The sequence below is a fragment of the Bufo gargarizans genome, chromosome 9, assembly GCF_014858855.1.
Source record: "Bufo gargarizans isolate SCDJY-AF-19 chromosome 9, ASM1485885v1, whole genome shotgun sequence".
In the NCBI taxonomy this organism is placed as follows: domain Eukaryota; kingdom Metazoa; phylum Chordata; class Amphibia; order Anura; family Bufonidae; genus Bufo; species Bufo gargarizans.
In genome coordinates this window covers 19,449,475-19,470,450 of record NC_058088.1, presented here as the reverse complement: position 1 = coordinate 19,470,450, position 20,976 = coordinate 19,449,475, and the positions used below count along the sequence as shown (strand labels likewise).

At 43.9% G+C, this 20,976-nt stretch overlaps 1 long non-coding RNA gene across 1 annotated transcript; it reads left to right on the top strand.

Annotated features, from left to right (window-relative positions):
* The first annotated feature begins 81 nt into the window (after window positions 1-81).
* Window positions 82-19,941, top strand: LOC122946653. The gene is made up of 4 exons (XR_006391249.1): window positions 82-489; window positions 3,612-3,693; window positions 19,179-19,332; window positions 19,422-19,941. It is a non-coding gene; the product is annotated as an uncharacterized LOC122946653 (long non-coding RNA).
* Window positions 19,942-20,976: the final 1,035 nt, after the last annotated feature.

Sequence of the window (20,976 nt, the reverse complement as noted above, 5' to 3'; positions counted from 1 at the left end):
GCAAGTAAACAGCCTGCAAGTAAAACTCCCCGCCAGCAATCAGAGGCCTCCAGAGCAATCACCTGAGCTCCACCTGGCTGATCAGATCCCAGCACTGGTGAGAAGAATGGAGACACTAAAGAAACATAAACTGTACCTGCAAAAACAGATAAACTGAAGGCTGCAAACCCAGGAAAGCAGGACTTACTAGACAAGAAGCTGGACTCACTGGCCAAGGAACTTGCTGACAATGTGCAGGAGATTAACTCTGTCTTGGAGAAAATGGGACCAGTGGGAGAGAGGTACAGGAACCAGCATAGGTTTGAGAAAGACAAGAACTCTGAGTCTACATGAACATCTAGGTCTGAAACCTTGCAGTCCCATGTAAGACCCATATTACAGCCAGCAACTCTTCCTTTTGAGGAGAGAGAGTTGTACAAGAAAAGAACATCTAATCAACAACAGCCAAGTCCTGCATCAGCCCCTGGTGAGGTACTACAAGTCCCAGCAGTAAGTACTGTGCAAAATTAAAACTGTGGACTCTTACCTGATGACAGCAGTGAAGTGGCAGTGCTCTGCAGGAGGACTGTGGACTGACACCTGCAGGTAACAATGCAGCAGCACCTCAGGGTGTATCTGAGCAGGACGCTCAGGACTGTGATGTGCAGGGGGTTAATACTGAGGACTGCAAATCTGCTGATATGTCTGATGTCTCTGTGAGTGATAATGTCCCAGCTGAGGAGTCATCTATAGCAGCTGGTAACATAGGGCAGTGTTTCCCAACCAGTGTGCCTCCAGCTGTTGCAAAACTACAACTCTCAGCATGCCCGACAGTCTTTGGTTGTGCGGGCATGCTGGGAGTTGTAGTTTTGCAACAGCTGGAGGCACACTGGTTGGGAAACACTGACATAGAGAACCCTGGTATTGATGGTGGGGAGGGGGCAGTGCAGTCTCAGGCTGAGGAGGTCCCCCCTTTAGTTACACAACAGGCAGCAGAGCCCCATAGTACGGGCGGTCAGCAGCCCACACATCGCCCCCCACAAGACACCAGTACTGGTCAGACATCTGGGAATGCTTGGAGTCAGGGTTCTCCATCATTTCCCTCTAACACCAGATACACATATCAGGTCTTTAAGAGAAGGAATGTTGTCAGGTTTAGACCTAAAGGGGCAAAAGAAGACCTACCTGACAGAAGGTGTGTGGTCAGAGACATGTTGTGTACAGTGATTGCCAGTTCGCAATTGTTCGCCCGCGAACATATGCGGGCTGCCATAAACAAGTGCGATCACCGGGAGCAGGCAGTTCCAAGAACAGCCCGATGAAGGCCCCCGGTGGCTGTTCTCGGAACTGCCTGCTCCCGGTGACCGCACTTGTTTTCAGACCGGCTCGCGCACAGGCACAGGTAAGGACTTACCTGCGCCTCACCGGACTTGTGAATAAAGATGGCAGCCCACGTATGTTCACGGGCGAACAATGCGAACTGGCCATCACTGGTTGTGTACCCAGATGGGCTTCCTGCCAGGGGCGTACATAGAAATCATTGGGCCCCATAGCAAGAATCTGAATTGGGCCCCCCTAACTCCCTCAGGATATTATTATCTGGCTCAGGAGGCATTGTGACCTCAATTCAAACCTGACCAAGACCAGAACAGCACCCATCACCTTCTTAATTCCTTCTTCAGTGGCCGTGAGAAAGGTGTTTGTTTCTATGCTGGTCACCCCAGGCTATGCTTTAAGTGTGGGAAATCGGGTCACGTGGCGAGTGTCTGCAACATGATGAAGTGCAGCCTGTGCGGGGACATCGGCCATGTGAGCGCCACCTGCCATAACATAAGGTGTAACCTGTGCGGTAACATCGGTCACCCCCATAGAGACTGTCCTGAAGCATGGCATAATATTTATAGAGATCTCCCTGAGGACTTGGTGGAAGGGGCAGATGTCCCAGATAAGGAGCAGGAGGAGAAAGCACTATTATCAGGGTCATTGTACACAGTGCCAGAGACCCCACACATGAGTAGTACTGTGCCGGACCTCCCGCAGGCAACACTGAGGGGGACATGGAGGTTGTGGAGCAGCCTGTAGAGCATCCAATGTCTGTCTCTTCCCCTGCCCCAGCACCCACCACTGGGGAAAATAAAATCCTTAAAGCACGGAAAACAGATAAGTCCAGCCGCAGGCCTGAGGGTGCATGGACCACCATCCAAAAACCCACTAAAATGAGAGTGGACAGACAGGTTGATGTAACTGTAACAACCAACAGATAGAGTGTGCTGTCCGAGTCAGATGGAGAGGCTGAAATAGAGAGAGAGCTTAAAGGGAACCTGTCACTGGGATTTTGGGTATAGAGCTGAGGACATGGGTTGCTAGATGGCCGCTAGCACATCCGCAATACCCAGTCCCCATAGCTCTGTGTGCTTTTATTGTGTACAAAAAACGATTTGATACATATGCAAATGAACATAAAAGAGTCATATCTTACTTGTGTGACCAGAGAAGAGTCATATTTTCAAGCTTTGACTCATCTCAGGTTAATTTGCATATGTATCAAATCGGGTTTTTTTATACAATAAAAGCACACAGCGCTATGGGGACTGGGTATTGCGGATGTGCTAGTGGCCATCTAGCAACCCATGTCCTCAGCTCTATACACAAAATCCCAGCGACAGGTTCCCTTTAAGCGTATGATGGCGGAATGTGATGACGACCCAGGAGGGGATCTTCCCACAAAAAGGAGACCTCTTCATGCCGAGCCACAGTCTGTATGGGATATGGAAACTGGTAGACAGCAAGACAACTGTGATTTATGATGATGGGGGTTATTTTTCTTCTTCTCCTGATGGCAGACTTCCATCTTAAAGTGGTCACCAGTAATGTGAATAGCATTAGAGCTAGAAGGACCAGACATGCCGTCTACGAACACCTGAGATACCTCAAGGCCGATGTGTTGTTGTTTTTTTGCAGGAGACACGCTTAAACACCTTAGGTCTAATACGAGAGGCAGAGCAAGACTGGAATCTGGTCCGTCCTTTTGGTCAATGTCTGTGGAGCCTTATGCCAGGGTTACTATCTTGTTTAACACCCATGATGTAATTGTACATACCGTAGACAAACATAGGTCTCGATGGGAAGGTGCCTGCTGCTAGAGATTACCATCCGAGGTAGAAGACTCCGGCATCTATGGGCCACAGACACTGAGCGAAAGGACTCAGTTTTTTAATGATGTTAGGCCATACTTATTCACATCTATTCCTGTTATCATGGCTGGAGACTTTAATGCCACCACTACAACCAGTGACAGGCCTAGTGGTAGACCCCTTACTAGGGACTGTAAGGTCCTAAACAATATTATTCTGCAGGCCGGCCTGTCTGATGTTTTTGTACAAGGTGGTAGGAGTCCAAAATTCACTTACACCTGTGCAGGACGCAGTAGTAGGATAGATCTAGCTCTGGCGAGTCCTACTGAAGCCATCAGTGAAAGAAGGGAAAACACAGTCCCTTATTCTGATCATTTGGCCTTGTACTTTTGTTTGGGTGCCACTAAGCATCCAGATCTTGGTAGAGGGCTATGGAAACTGAATTCTAGTCTTTTAGAAGATCGCTCTGTCAAAAAATATATTCACTCTTTCTTTCAGAATCAACTTGACAGAGTGGATTTCTATGATAACATGGCTGACTGGTGGGAAGATGTCAAGGAGGAGATTAAGAAGGGGAAGAGTAAGTATGGCCAGTATAGGAGACTGCGCAAAGAATTAGAGTCGCTCTATTCGCCGGGTGGGGATGACCAACAAAGGATTGATCTGCTGAAATCTGAGATAAGGCAGTATTAGTACAGCAGGTACACCTCCCTGGTAGCTGGACGGGATTATGGGTCCTTAGGGGCTCCTGATCCCTTTGAGAATTGCCAGGAACGAGTGGATAAAAAACTGATCACAGGTTTCACTGACTCCCAGGGTGTTTTACAAGAATCTTGGGAGGGTATCCTGGGGGGGGGGGGGGGTGAGATCCTACTATACTGACTTGTTTCAGAGGAAGGCTTTGGACAAGGAAAAAGTGACCCAATTCTTGGATTTGAACTTTTCTCCTTTAACAGCAGAAATAATGGTGGAAGAGATAAAAGAGGTGATTGATAAATTACATCTGAAGAAGGCACCAGGTCCAGACGGTATTACTGCAGAATTTCATAAGAAGTTCAGAGACCTCTTAGATCCAATCCTTGTGGATGTGTACAGAAATTGTCTAGAACAGGCATCCTCCAACTGAGGCCCCCCAGCTGTTGCAAAACTACAACTCCCATCATGCCCAAACAGCCTACAGGTATCAGCCTATAGCAGGGCATTGTGGGAGTTGTAGTTTTACAACAGCTGGAGGGCCGCAGTTTGAGAATGCCTGGTCTAGAAAATCACCTGATGCCTCCATCCATGAGGGTGTCCTCGTTAATTCTGCTGTCTGAAGGGAAAAAGCCTAGTGACATCAAGAACTGGAGGCCGAATGCCCTCTTGAATTTCGACAGGAAGATTTTGTCAAAAATCTTGTTTTCTAGATTAATCTGTTTGTCCCGGGCACTGTTGGCAGGCTGTCAGTTTGGCACAGTAAAAGGGTGGAACATCTCTGGAGCAGTCATCTCGATAAGGGAGATGTTTGAGAGATGTAAAGCTCTTCGGTGTGGGAAATATGTTGTAGGTCTGGACCAGGCTAAAGCCTTTGACAGAGTAGACCATGAGTATCTATGGGACACTTTATCAAAGTACAGTATTCCGAGACACTTTGTAGATCAGCTGAAAACTTTGTACAGAAAGCTTTTCTCTGGTCAATGGTTGGCAGGGTGACACGTTCAGGGTTAAAGCAGGGATGAGACAGGGTTGCCCATTGAGTCCACTGCTGTATGTGTTTGTGTTAGACCCGTTCCTGAAATCACTGCAGCGGTGTGATTTTCAGGGGGTGCCGGTTCCCCATTGCTTGGCCCTGGATGTTGTTGCCTACGTGGATGATGTGACGGTGGTGATATCTGAACCTCGTGAGGTGGAGATGTTATCTGCTGCAATCAGAAGTTACTCTGAGGCCTCAGGGTCTTTGGTCAACCTTGAGAAGAGTCAAGCTTTCTGGACATTGGATACTGACCCTGATTTTGATCTTCTACAGTTTGCGAAGGCCTCCACCCATATTAAAATCCATGGGGTTAAATTTGGTAGGGAAGATAATGCCAAACTAAATTGGGAGGAAAAGTTGTATGCCTGAAATGTAAAGGTTCAGCGATGGAAGAACTGGAGGCTGACCTATAGAGAAAGGGTTACTATGTTGAAGACTTAGGCTGCTTTCACACTAGCGTTCGGGTTTCCGTTCGTGAGCTCCGTTTGAAGGAGCTCACGAGCGGACCCGAACGCAGCCGTCCAGCCCTGATGCAGTCTGAATGGAGGCGGATCCGCTCAGACTGCATCAGTCTGGCGGCGTTCAGCCTCCGCTCCGCTCGCCTCCGCACGGACAGGCGGACAGCTGAACGCTGCTTGCAGCGTTCGGGTGTCCGCCTGGCCGTGCGGAGGCGTGCGGATCCGTCCAGACTTACAATGTAAGTCAATGGGGACGGATCCGTTTGAAGATGCCACAATGTGGCTCAATCTTCAAGCGGATCCGTCCCCCATTGACTTTACATTGAAAGTCTGGACGGATCCGTCCCAGGCTATTTTCACACTTAGCTTTTTTTAGCTAATATAATGCAGACGGATCCGTTCTGAGCGGAGCCTCCGTCTGCATTATTATGGGCGGATCCGTTCAGAACGGATCCGCCCGAACGCTAGTGTGAAAGTAGCCTAACCTGGTCCCTGTCTTCTTGTACATCTCTGTCATCTTTCCTTTGCCAGAATCTTTCTCGGTTAGGCTTTTTAGCCTGTTCTTCCAGTTGTTATGGGAGAACAGGTTGAACCCAGTAAAAAAGAGGGATCACCTACCTACAGAAGAGAGAGGGTGGGCTGGATATGTTAAACTTATGTACAAGAATATAACTACTATAATACTGCCTCCTATGTACAAGAATATAACTACTATAATACTGCTCCTATGTACAAGAATATAACTACTATAATATTGTCCCTATGTACAAGAATATAACTACTATAATACTGCTCCCATGTACAAGAATATAACTACTATAATACTGCTCATATGTACAGGAATATAACTACTATAATACTGCCTCCTATGTACAAGAATATAACTGCTATAATACTGCTCCTATGTACAAGAATATAACTACTATAATACTGCTCCTATGTACAAGAATATAACTACTATAATACTGCTCCTATGTACAAGAATATAACTACTATAATACTGCTCCTATGTACAAGAATATAACTACTATAATACTGCCTCCTATATACAAGAATATAACTACTATAATACTGCCCCTATGTACAGGAATATAACTACTATAATACTGCCCCTATGTACAAGAATATAACTACTATAATACTGCCTCCTATGTACAAGAATATAACTACTATAATACTGCCTCCTATATACAAGAATATAACTACTATAATACTGCTCCTATGTACAAGAATATAACTACTATAATACTGCTCCCATGTACAAGAATATAACTACTATAATACTGCTCATATGTACAGGAATATAACTACTATAATACTGCTCCTATGTACCAGATTTGGGTACTGAGCAGAATTGTCTCGCCTTTACTCTCTATATTGTGCTGATTTTTAGATATGGGTCTGTGGTGAATATAAATACTCGTGGTCAGATCAGCTAATAGTGTCTTATATTTCCGTTTTCTATAGCTGCCCCTGATGCTGTCCGTCATGGTGGAGGCAGTTTTCCTCTGTGCATACGTCCATATTGTTTCTTTCACATGCTATGCAGAGACATATAATAATATTCTCCTCATCACCTTCTTCCATTGTCTGGCCCTATAAAGACCTCTCTATCTCCGCTACCCCAGGTGCTCTCCGCCGGTTCCCGATTACATTGTGCCCTCTATCTGTAGGAGACATCACCTTTTAATATTCAAATGTCCAATGCATCCTGCATGATACTGAAAGAGGAGAACAGAGTCATATTCTCTTCCCCAGGACCTGGGGTGCAGCTGTTTATCTGTAAAATTCCCCAGATAATACAGACCCCTGCGTCCTCCTGCCCAGCCCCCTCCAGGTTATTTCAAGTGTAAATGGCCGGTGCTGAGGGTCTCTTCCCCTTTTCACACAACCGATAATTAAACCAGCAGCTTGAAAAGCAAAGGAAAATAGATGAGGAGATAATGGGATTGGGAGAGAGAAGGTATCGGCCAGAAATCCCACCCTGACCCCCCTCCTCCACCACTGGAGATACAGCAGATCATTATCACTGGGGCTCGGATTGTCTTCCACTTTTCTGCCTGTCCTGTGATAATAAAATAATTCAAATATTGGTATTTTTCTGTATTTTATGGGCAAAGGTTAGAGCTGGGCTTACACAAAACCATCATATTTAATATCCGAAGAGACGGTCGTTAACAATGATCATTATGTGTATGTGACTAGACAATTAGCTCAGGTCAATGCCAGTCTGCTGCAGATAGTATGTAGTGGATGTCCCTTTGAAAAACTGCACTCTGAAGTCTAAAGGGTAAGGGTCTAATAAACTGCCCGAAATGAGCATTGATCGATGGTAGAGCAAGGAACATTGGGCAATTATTGGGAATGACCGTTGAAGGGTCTGAGAGCACCAAGTACATTTAAATTTGTAGTATTTCTTACAGCAATGAGAAATGATGTCATCGGTTATAACCCGCCCTTATAATGACATCACATTTAGGATTTAGTGAGCAATAGTGTTTGGATTTCTCCTTAAGGTGGCTATGGGAAAATAGACTGTTACTTTTATAGGGGCACCAATGTTAGTACCATTATTGGGCACTGTGGATTTGCCATGATTGGTGATGTGATAGGGCACTTGACAGCCATTGCTATGGGCATCCTCAGGCTGCAATGGTGGCCGCCTTTATTTTAAGAGGGACTATGGCTGGTACTATGATGGGGACATCGTCGTGGATGGCAAAGATATAAAGGGACTGTGGCTGGTACTATGATGGGAATATCATAGATGCTATTGATATAGAGGGACTGTTGTTGGTACTGTTATAGGAACATCATGGATGGTATTGATATAGAGAACTGTGGATGGTACGATTATGGTGAGATCATGGATGGTATTGATATACAGGGACTGTTGTTGGTACTGTTATGATACTGTTTCTTACATGGTTATGTAGGGCATCATGGTAGACTCAATTATGTGTGTCTGGTGTGTACCTACCTGTTCCTCTTTCCTTTCTCTGAACATTAAGAGGTAAGTCACAACATATCAGTGCCATGAGCAAAGCCACCACCTACTGACCAGGACATCACAGTCCATAAAACAAAGGAGGAGTCCGAGCTAAAAATGTTCCCCAGCCCCTTAAGACTCCTGTCGTGTCCTAAAATAACATTTGAAATCATGTCCTCCACCATTTATAGATAGCAATGGCTGCCATCTCAGAACCACTATAGGTTACAAGCTTCTAGGATTTTTCATGATTTTTAAAATGCCCCTGTAAAGCCCCTGAGTTATTTTACTTTCAATTTCTATCCCTCTGCTTCCAGGAAATTGGGTGAAACCAGTATTGCAGAGCTTTCCCAGACTTCTGACTGGCCAAGCAGGGTCACCTATGCAGTAATGGTGGACATATTGGTTGTCACGTCCTATAGCTTTCACGATATGAGACAAATCCAGGATATTTTCTGGTGGGTTTTATTCTAGAAGGAAATGTTCTTGAGATGACTTCTCTCTGGTGGAGAGGAGTAAGGTGGAGTAATACGACCTAAAGTATGTGTAAGGAGATGTCAGTCCAACAATAAACATACACGTGTTATCAGTGAGGATGTAGATAGGGGGTGACTGATGAGGTGGGAGATAGCTGAAGGGAAATAGAAGATAAGGGTAGGATGGGTTAAAAAGTGCAGGGGTGAGGGCCAGGGGGTAGACCACCAGAAAAACAGGCTCCATATATACAAAATCATCTCCATCTGGAGTGTATTATATATTATGGTCACTTTTTGACCAGTTATATCTGATGTATTTCCTATTGTGGGTATGGAGTCCACATCAGCACCATACTTTTGGGGGTCTGATTTTTTTATGTATGATGTACCATTGTGCTTCAACTCTTTCTTGTATATGTATGCCGCCATTTTCTTATGTATTTATTTTACTTAAGACGTGATTATTCAAATATATTTTTTTATATCAACCGTGGCTGTGTATTGGTTTTGGTGTGTTAGATATATACAAAATCATTAACCATTAGTCAGATCATTTTTTTTATTCCAGTCCTTTAAAGTGGAAGGCCATGGGTTACAAGAATTTTTGGAGAATCATTTTCACACTGTAGGACCCCAGCAGAGCGCCCAAGCAATCTGCTGGTCAACAGGCAGAATACTGTACCTTCTACTTTTAAGAAATTACTTACCCCTAATGCCCTTGTAAGAAATACGGGTCTTGGAAATAATACATGCATTATTTATAGATAATAATTTCTTACACCCTTAGGGGGCGAACAGGCATTGTGCCCCCCAAACTACTGCCAGGGACAGTGCCCCTTCTCTTAGCTAGGGCAGTCATGACACCATTGGTGATGGCAACAACAGTCGAAGCAGGGGTGCAGCTATAAGCAGTGCAGGCCAGGGGTGCACCTAGCTTTTCTACTGCCTGAGGTGAAAAAAAGAAACTCCCCCTATGCCAAATTCTCAACCTAACCCCTTCCCTCCTGACATTACATACGGGGTAATACAGCTCCACATAACTCTTGCATCCAGTGATGTCTCCTCTGATGTAGACGTTCTCTTTCCTCATCTTCTCCTTTCAGACCAGACCGCCATGATGATTTCTTTCAGCCATCTCTTGTCTCTGCAGAGTCTGACAAATAGACGTCTTAGTTTCCTACTTTTCCATCATCCTCCCACCTTCTGAACACCCATCCTGCCACCCCCGGTACTGTGCCCGCTGTGTTTCCCAATAGTATACTGCAGAAACAGTCGCCCTGAAAATACTAGTACCTTACAGATAGTGCCCCCTTCAATGATTATTGGCACGTAGTGTCCTAAAAAATTACAAATAGTGTGTGTCGTAAACAGTGCCCCCCAAAAATAATTGTGCTAAGCTGATACTGTGCCAGGGTGCACCCCACAGTAATAGTGCTCCCAAAAGTCCTACCAATAGTAATAATTCTGTGCCACAGTGCACTTAGTAGTAATAGTGCCTCCAATATTAATAATGTCCCCACTGTACCCAAGAAGTAGTAATGCCCCCATAATGGCCATACTAGTAATCATGTTCCCCCAAGTCCCACGGTAGTAATAAAGCTCACCATAATGCCCCTCAGTAGCAATAATTCTCCTTTATTATGTGTGACATTAGAAAAATGCCCGATAATATGTGGCAGTTCAAAAAATGCCCTCTGATTATGGGAGCCACTACAAAAAAATGCCCCTTATAATGTGCGCTAGTACAAAATCTCCCCCCTTGTGTGTGCCAGTACAAAAATGCCCCTTAAAATGTGTGCCTGTAAACAAAAAAAAGAGGCCCCTTATAGTGTGTGCTTGTCCAAAAAATGCCCCCGTTCTGTATGCCAGTAGTGTTGAGCGCAAATATTCGAATAGCGAATTTTTATCGTGAATATCGCCACTTTGAGAATTGGCGAATATTTAGAATATAGTGCTATGTATTCGTTATATCGAATATTCAGCATTTTTTTATCCATCTGAACACACGATTCCTCTCTGCTTCTTGCTTGTGGGCCAATGAGAAGGAAGCAATGTCAAGTTCACAGCAATACTTAGCGCACCAATCGGTAATCTGTAGTCAGACCTGCTAAAATGTGAAGTTGCACGTAGTGCGAAAAAATATTCGAATCACTGCCGATTAGTGCAATCGCCAATATATTAGAGCACTTGACTCTATCTGCATATAAAGCTATTGTAATGTTCTGCCGTGCCGACCATCTTCTCCAGTCTCTGGAGAAACTAATGAGACTTCTAGTAGCTTGAAAAATGTAGCCAAAGTGACCCACGCCTGTATTTTGCGTTACGAATTCGCATTACGCCATTTTTCACATTCAATAAAAATAATCTTGAATTTGCGAATATATGAGGAATATTCTACAAAATATTAGTGAAATATCGCAAATTCGAATATAGCCCCTGCCACTCATCACTATATGCCAGGACCAAAAAATACCTCCTCGGTAGAGCCATTGTCCCAATAGTGCCCCCATAATGTGTGTCAACGACATCTGCACCTTGTAAATTCTTTGTGTGAGTTGTGCAATGCAATGGAAACATTGAGATCTCCAGCAAAACCCATCAAAACTGCAATCAAATCTGCAAGTATTTATAAATTTGTGCGGAATTTCGGTTCCTCAACCCGCACCCATATGCAGGTACCCTAATGTTTCTGCAACCACTGGTTGTACCAAAGACTGCAAATCTGCAAATCCATGACAATGTCTTAGCTCAGCAGACGGCAGAGCAAGAATTTTCAGCTGTAAACATGACCCTTGTAGGCGCGTGTGTACCGTGCCTGGGCAAATCTGCCGCTGACTGCTTCAGAAATAAGGGGGGTAAAGTGCTACCAAACTCAACATGCCAAATCCTTCGTCCCCCCCAACACCTCCTGTGTCAGGATACCCCCCGAGCTTATGTGTCTGACTATGTATCACCTTGAACAGGGATCAGAAACCTTCGGCACTCGAGCTGCTGTGAAACTACAACTCCCAGCATGCATACTTGCTTAGCTGTTTTGGTAACTCCCATAGAAGTGAATGGGAGTTGTAGTTTCGGAACAGCTGGTAGGCCGGAGGTTGCTGATCCCTGACCTAGATTATGTCAGCAGCATATACATAGTGTATACAGACAAGGACTGTCTCTAAAACTTCTGATCTTGGATTCAGCCATTTACCAGTGCACTTAGTGCAGGGAGAGACGTCAGCAGGCGCTAGGGACAGTGATAGGAAAGACCTAATTGTAGTGAAAAAATGATTTATAGGTGCAGGCAAAGGATTGGGAGGAATAATTCCACAGCATTTATGTAGAACAGGGTTCAGTAGGGGAGGTTACAGCCTGAGTAATAGGAACACTCCTATTACACCTTGCTGCACTGACTGCGGATCCAAATTGCCATTATACAGCTCTGTAATTCCAGCAAACTGTTCTTATTAGGGTGCAAGTGCTGTTTGATACAGCCATTAACAGGGTTTATTACAAGGCAATATTTCTACAGTATGTCTTATTTGCCCTTGTGCGGTGCAGTTATATGTTGTAAAGCCCTTTTTGACGTGTATTAGTGGCAAAAGAAAAATATATTCGCCGTTCAGCTTGTGTAGTGGAAAAGTGGAAAAAACGAAGAGCCTAATTGCCGTTCAGCTGTGCAGTTATATGTGGTAAAGCCCTTTTTTGCGGTATGGACCGAATTACGTAGTAGTGAATTTTTTTTATGTGAAACAGGCTTTTTGGGGGGAAATTGATGGGTGATTGTAGACTTTGTTCTGTATGAACCGAATTCGATTATCCTTTCATTGGTGAAATGTTTTATTTCAAATGTTTTTTCGGGAAAATTGATGGATGATTGTAGACCTCCTTTTGCTGTATGGACCGAATTACGTAGTGGTGAATTTTTTTTATGTGAAACAGGCTTTTTTGGGGAAAATTGATGGGTGATTGTAGACTTTGTTCTGTATAAACCGAATTCTATAATCCTTTCATTGGTGAGATTTTTTTTTTTATTTCAAACATGTTTTTTTCGGGAAAATTGATGGGTGATTGTAGACCTCCTTTTGCTGTATGGAGCGAAGTACGTTGTTGTGGGTCCTGCAGTAAACATAATCAAGACGCTGATGGCAACACACAAGCAGACTTTGCCTTTACCATCTATTCACAATTAAATCAAGCAGCTTCAGTAAGTTGAAAATATTCATGTGTTTGTATCTGCTCCATCTGCATTCGATCTCCACAGCACGCAACACATGACAGGAGAGTCTCTGCTTTGGAGTCCAAGTCCAGTTTTGAATTGTGCTTAACATTCTTGCACCCTGTGCAAAGCCATAACAAAGGGACTCCGTAGGTATGCACATCAGAGGAAGCTTAAGCTGGTTGCCCCAATTTTAATTCAGGAGCAGTAAACAGCGGGAAGCAAATAGAGGTGGCTGAACTCTGCTGCTCTGTATCTCTTGTGAAGTCAATGTCTCCAACTATGCCCCTCTCGCGATTTAAAGCAAATACATTATTTTCATGTAGAGATCCAAGAATTATGTTGGAGGCATGTAATGTATGCAAGCCATGTGTCACACAGGGGATTAACTGCTCTGTGTCCTTCAGCAAGAAATCGAATCCTGGCTTTCTCTGCGACAACTCAAAATCAGAACCATGGTGACCGACAATGGGAAGAACATGGTGTCGGCCCTGCATGGTACATGTGTTCAATCTGGTTGTCAAGCAGTTCCTGAAGTCTTCACCCCATCTGCAAGACATCCTAAAAATGGGCAGGAAACTTTGCATGCCCTTCAGCCACTCGTACACCACAAAGCACGCCCTCCTTAAGCTGCAGCGGCAGAAAGGCATCCCCAACATAGGGTAATATGCGACATTTCCACCCGTTGGAATTCCACCCTCCATATGTTGGGCCGACTATACGAACAGAGAAAAGCCATCAACGATTTCTTGATGATCCAAGCGGACAGGAGTACACTCCCCTGTGTAACTTCGATGTCAGCCAGTGGCAGCTCATGCGTGACACCTGCCATTTGCGCAGGCCCTTTGAGGAGGCCACATTATTTGTCAGTCGCCAGGACTACGGGATGAACAATGTCATTCCACTGCTTCATGTCCTGGAACAGATGCTGGTAATTCTGGCTGGTCAGGGAACTGGAGACATGGTGACTAGTTCTCACGGCCACATGAGCCCTGTGCAGGCTGAACTGGAGGAGGAGGAAGAAGTCATTGGAGCACAAGCAATGTGTAGCAAAATGGGTGGTTTTTCTACACAGGTGACAGGAAAGGAGGAGCAGGAGCAGCCAGAGGAGCTACAGGGCGATGTAGAAGACGAGGCAGAGGACCCGGACACAACGTGGCAGTATGCAGTGGAGATGGAGGCAGGGAGTCCCTCCGAGTCACTTGCACAAATGGCCCGCTGCATGCTCACTTGCTTACGTAGTGACAGCCGAATTGTCACCATTCGGCAGAGGGATGACTTCTGGCTCTTCACCTTGTTAGACCCTCACTACCAATCCAAAATGGGGACCTTTTTTATACCCGCTGAGAGGGAGGATGAACTGAACTACTATAGAGACATCCTATGTAGTCAGTTGGCCGCTGCCTATCTGCGCCATCGTCCATCCTCTCGCAGGTCTGACCGGAGGGGCCCTCTGTGCTCACGTTCCACTGCCATGGCTGTTGGGGAAGGGGTGGGGTGGCAGAAGCAGTACCAGCTCCATAAGCAGCAGCCTGAGTCTAGAGTCACTGATGAGCAGCTAGACATAGTAACATAGTTTATAAGGCCGAAAAAAGACATCTGTCCATCCAGTTCGGCCTGTTATCCTGCAAGTTGATCCAGAGGAAGGCAAAAAAAAAACTGTGAGGTAGAAGCCAATTTTCCCCACTTAAGGGGAAAAAAATTCCTTCCCGACTCCAATGAGGCAATCAGAATAACTCCCTGGATTAACGACCCCTCTCTAGTAGCTATAGCCTGTAATATTATTACACTCCAGAAATACATCCAGGCCCCTCTTGAATTCCTTTATTGTACCCACCATCACCACCTCCTCAGGCAGAGAGCTCCATAGTCTCACTGCTCTTACCGTAAAGAATCCTCATCTATGTTTGTGTACAAACCTTCTTTCCTCCAGACGCAGAGGATGTCCCCTCGTCACAGTCACAGTCCTGGGGATAAATAGATGATGGGAGAGATCTCTGTACTGACCCCTGATATATTTATACATAGTAATTAGATCTCCTCTCAGTTGTCTTTTTTCTAAAGTGAATAACCCTAATTTTGATAATCTTTTTGGGACATGTAGTCCCCCCATTCCAGTTATTACTTTAGTTGCCCTCCTCTGAACCCTCTCCAGCTCTGCTATGTCTGCCTTGTTCAAAGGAGCCCAGAACTGTACACAGTACTCCATGTGTGGTCTGACTAGTGATGTGTAAAGTGGTAGGACTATGTTCTCATCATGGGCATCTATACTGCTTTTGATGCAACCCATTATCTTATTGGCCTTGGCAGCAGCTGCCTGACACTGGTTTCTACAGATAGGTTTGCTGTTCACTAAAATTCTCAGGTCCTTTTCAATGTCAGTATTACCCAGTGTTTTACCATTTTGTATGTACGGGTGACTTGCATATTTCCTTCCCATGTGCATAACCTTACATTTGTCGATGCTAAACCTCATCTGCCACTTCTCTGCCCAAACCTCCAATCTATCCAGATCCATCTGTAGCAGTATACTGTCCTCTGTAGTATACATACAGTATACTGTCCTCTTCAGTGTTAATTACTTTACACAGTTTAGTGTCATCTGCAAAAATTTATACTTTACTATGCAAGCCTTCTACAAGATCATTAATAAATATATTGAAGAGAATAGGGCACAATACTGACCCCTGAGGTAGCCCACTAGTGACAGTGACCCAATCTGAGTGTGTACCACTAATAACCACCCTATGTTTTATATCATTGAGCCAGTTCCCACATACAGACATTTTATCCCAGTCCAAGCATTCTTATTTTATATACTAACCTTTTATGTGGTACAGTGTCAAATTCTTTGGAGAAGTCCAGATACACAACATCCATTGATTCGCCGCTGCCAAGTCTAGAACTTATCCCTTCATAGAAACTGATTAAATTAGTTTGACACGACCGATCCCTCATGAAGCCATGCTGATATGGCTTTATTTGCTTATTTTCATTGAGGTACTCCAAGATAGTATCTATTAGAAAACCTTCAAACACTTTACCCACGCAGATGTTAAACTTACCGGCCTATAGTTTCCGGGATCTGTTTTTGAATATTGGCACCACATTTGCTATGGGCCAATCCTGTGGAACACTCCCTGTCAGTATAGAGTCTGTAAATATCAGAAATAAGGGTCTGGCTACGACATTACTTAATTCTCTTAGGATACGGGGGTGTATGCCATCTGGTCCTGGCGATTTGTCTATTTTAATCTTTTTAAGACGCCACTGTACTTCTTCCTGGGTCAGACAGGACACTTTTAATGGGGAATTTACTTTTACATTCTGCATTTCATCTGACAGTTTATTTTCCTCATTGAATACAGTGGAGAAAAAAATATTGAACAGCTTTGCTTTCTGCTCATTGCTCTCTGCAACTCCCCCCTCATTACTCTGTAAAGGGCCGACACCTTCAGATTTATACTTTTTACCATTTATATAATTAAAGAACATTTTAGGGTTAGTTTTGCTCTCTTTGGCAATTAATATCTCGGTCTCTAGTTTGGCTGCTTTTATTTGTTTTTTACATATTAGATTTTTTTTTCTTTATAGTTTTTCAGTGCTTCCGTGCTACCCTCCTGTTTAGTGATTTAAATGCTTTCTTTTTGTCATTTATTACTTTCTTTACAGTTCTATTTATCCACATAGTTTTTTTCTTGTTCCTTAACCTTTTATTCCCACAAGGTATGTACCTCTCACAATAAGATTTTAGGATGCTTTTAAAAATATCCCATTTTGTGGCTGTATTTTTATTTTTGAGGGCTTTGTCCCAGGTATTTAGTTGACCTCTCTTGGCTAAATTTAGCTTTTTTGAAGTTTGGAATTTTTTTTTCTCCCTGAAAAAACACTCTTTTGAATGACAATTGGAAGGTTATTACTTTATGGTCACTATTTCCCAGGTGTCCCCCAACCTGCACGTCTGTTGTTCTGTCAGGTCTATTGGTTAATACTAAGTCCAGTATGGCCGTCCCTCTAGTCGGGTCCTGAACCAGTTGGGAGAGGTAATTGTCTTTGGTTATTGCCAAGAACCTGTTTCCTTTATGAGATATACAAGTTTCAGTTTCCCAGTCTATATCTGGGTAGTTGAAGTCCCCCATAATAACCACCTCATTATGATTTGCCGCCTCGTCTATCTCGTTTAGTAGTAGATTTTCTGTGGACTCTGGTATATTAGGTGGTTTATAATAAACTCCTATTAGTATTTTTTATTATTGTTTTTGCCTCCATGTATCTCTACCCACAGTGACTCCACATGTTCATGTCCCTCACTTATATCTTCACGGAGTGTGGGCTTTAGACAGGACTTTACTCCGGTTTTGGCGATCCTTTTTAAGAAGACTGTAACCCTGTACATTAACCTGCCCAGTCATAGCTATCATCCAGCCATGTCTCAGTTATTCCCACTATGTCATAGTCCTCCTCACACATCACTAATTCCAGTTCACTAGTTTTATTAGTCAGGCTTCTGGCATTAGTATACATACAATTAAGAGGTTTATGTATATTTATGTATATTTTTTACCCTACACCTTTCCTTCTGAACTGGTCTAGTCCCTCCATCCATTACTCCCCCATTCCCATTACCTTGCCCCCGGTCTCTATCTGCCCTATCTTCCCATCCTCCCCCCCAGTCCCTAGTTTAAACACTCCTCCAACCTTCTAGCCATCTTCTCCCCCAACACAGCTGCCCCTTCCCCATTGAGGTGCAGCCCGTCCCTACGATAGAGCCTGTAGCCAAGAGAGAAGTCGGCCCAGTTCTCCAGGAACCCAAACCCCTCCTTCCTACACCAGTTCTTCAGCCACTTGTTAACCTCCCTAATCTCCCGCTGCCTTTCCTGTGTGGCTCGTGGTACAGGCAGTATTTCGGAAAACACTACCTTTGAGGTCCTTCCCTAAGCTTGTGACCTAAATCCCTAAAATAATTTTTAGGGACGCTCCACCTACCTCTGGTCCATTCACACGTCCGTAATTTTCATTCCGCATTTTGCGGAAACAGAATTGCCAACCCGTTCATTTCTATGGGGCCCGAAAAGATGCGGACAGCCTTCAGTATGCTGTCCGCATCAGCAGTTCCGGCATGCAGGTCCGGAAAAAAAATAGAGCATGTCCTGCTTTTGGCCGCAAATTGCGGTCCGTGGCCCCATTGTAGTCAATGGGTCCGCAAAAATGCGGATGACATGCGGAAAGGTGCCAAATGTCATCCGCAAGTCATCAATTGCGGACCCGCAGGAAATAGAAAAAAAAAATAATAGGCCTGTCCCCGTGACTTTTTAGCACCAAAAAAAGTTGTAGGGAAGTTGGTAGAAGCAAGTGCTGATATTGAAGGGTGATACAAAATGAGTTACTTTGCTGTGGAGAAAAGCATTGAAAACTATGTGTATTTTAAATTGCTTCATACACACATCCATGGAGCACGGTCCGTGTAAACCCAACCTGCCGTGCTCCGGAGTGCAGGACGCCATTGGTTGCTATGACGCTGTGCGCTCCTGCACTCCGCAGCATGGCCGGCCGGTTTTACACGGACCGTGCTCAATGGATGTGTGCGTGACGCCTTATGTTCCGTGAGTGGGCCATATGTCCTGGAGCAGCACAGATAGTGTACATGCAGTACTTTATATGCTCATTTGCACATATTCTATGCTTCTTCATGACAGATGCCGAAACACTTCTGTGTGAATATAGTAAATTATATATATTTTGTGCAAGAGGCCTAATCAGAAAATGTCTGGCATAGCATACATTATAAATTCCCTTTCTGCAATGCATAACTTATAGCATAGCAAATATTTTTTTCGACTTTAATAACCATGTATTTGAATCTATATTTCTAATTTTCTTAGATGTGGATTGATAATAGGCCTCTTTCACAAATTAGATTTTTAGGGCTCACGGAAATGGCCGTTGATTGTTAATTCCGCGCATTGGGGAGTGCCGTATGCAACGGCCGAGCAACGAGAGCCCTAATACTAGAAGGATGTTTGTATCATCCCACATACACACGACCGTATGCCCTCTGAGACACATGGTCCGTGAACAGCCCATATGTCACAGAACAGCATTGATTGTGTGCCCCGGAGCAAAATCTCACTTTGAGGTTTCATTCAAAATTTGTATTAATAATAATAAATAAAAATAAAAATTTATTATTATTATTATTATCTTTTCAGTACAACAAATTAAGAAATGCTGGTACACAGGCCGGGACAGGTTCCGGAGAGAAATGAACACTAAACACAGGAGCAGTGACGGTGGGGAAAAAAAGAAACCGTATATGTATACACGTCAGCTCCAATTTCTAAAACAAATGATGGAACTAAGAACGTAAGTAATTTTTATATTTATTTTTAATATTTATATAAATGTTGATATAAAATAATTTAATAATCAAACTTTTTTTTTTTTTTTTACAGAACTGTTGACAACCTCCCCGAATGTTCATCTTAACGAGCACCGTCCACTGAAGAGGAGCCAAGACAAGTGGAGGACGGAGACCAGGAGACCAGGAGGCCTTGGGCGAATCTTCCGTTTCACAAGGGCTGCAGCCTTCGGGGGAAACCGATGTTAATCAGAACGCCGTGCAGCCAATCCCTGAGGTCATCCCAGTAGAAGCTGCTGCACCAGTTTGCCGTTCATCTGGCAGGCGAGGTCGACGTGTCATGATCTATTCCGGTTTAGACCTTCGAGCCCAGTTGATACTATGGTGCTCGAATATCTAAACCGTAATCGATCTGACGGCAAGGAAGAGTTAGCTTTAAAAGGGCTAGCTCCTTCATTGGGCCGTGTGCCAGATAAACCGCAAACTCGGTGCCTTGCAACTTTAGCGCTGGCGATTGATCAATTTGCAGGGTCTCAGGAGCCACATTCCCTTGTCAATTATGTTAAAAAGTCCCGAAATCAAATGCTTAATCCTGTTACCGTTCCTTCCCGTAATCCCCCTGATCCCTCTATCATTAATAGAGGGATCATAAGGCAATTATATGATCTCAGAATATTTATATATATTTTTTTGTAATAAAAACATTTGATACTGTTAATATTTTGTATGTATTTTTTATTTACAAAGGTTTAAATTTAAAAAATGATGTTTGTATTTAATATTGATGACCTATTTTCTGTTTAGGTCACTACTATTAAAAAAGGCCAGGTGTACACGAAGGTTGTGCATCTGTTCCGTGCATTGGGGACCGCGATTTTCGGTCACCAATACATAGAACGGCGTCACTATGGAAAATCATCTTTTCTATGATACAGCACATAATGACTTCTATTATTTTTAATCACACCAACGCTTGAGCAGCATGGAGATTGAGTAAACAGTAGAAGTAATAATGTCCGCTCCCCCTAGGAGCTGAACCCGGACATACCCATATTTTTATCCAGGCAGACCCCACGATATGAGCATCTGAGCATTTCCCTTGCCCGGCACTTGATCGTGCATGGAAAGGGCTCTTTTTCTTAAATCAACGCACTGCCGGACAGATGCTTCCGGCAGACGTAATTAGAAATGAGGTATTAGAAGGTATTTACACCAAATTTCTAAATAAACTTGGATTTGACAAAATACCTCAGCCCGCAAGCCCACGTCAAGGGTCCTCATTCTCTTGCGAGTCCCTCGTCTAAACTAACAGGGGATCTAACTAAACTAAGAATCCAGTGAAATAGTACATTATCCATAAGGTCTTCTGCCATGATGATCGCTGACAAATAGGAAGAAAACGATGCCGGCCAAGCAAAGGTTTCCCGCACCGCTCTGAACGACGCCAAAAGCACAATAAAATGGCGCCTGTTCTATCACATGTCCTCTGTTTTAGGGCTCATTCACACCGTTTTTTGCGTTCCTTATGAGAACCTTTTTTTTCCCATTCCATATACGGAACCATTCATTTCAATGGTTCCTCGAAAAAACGGAATGTACTCCGTATGCATTCCGTTTCCGTATTTCCGTTTTTCCGTTCAAAGATAGAA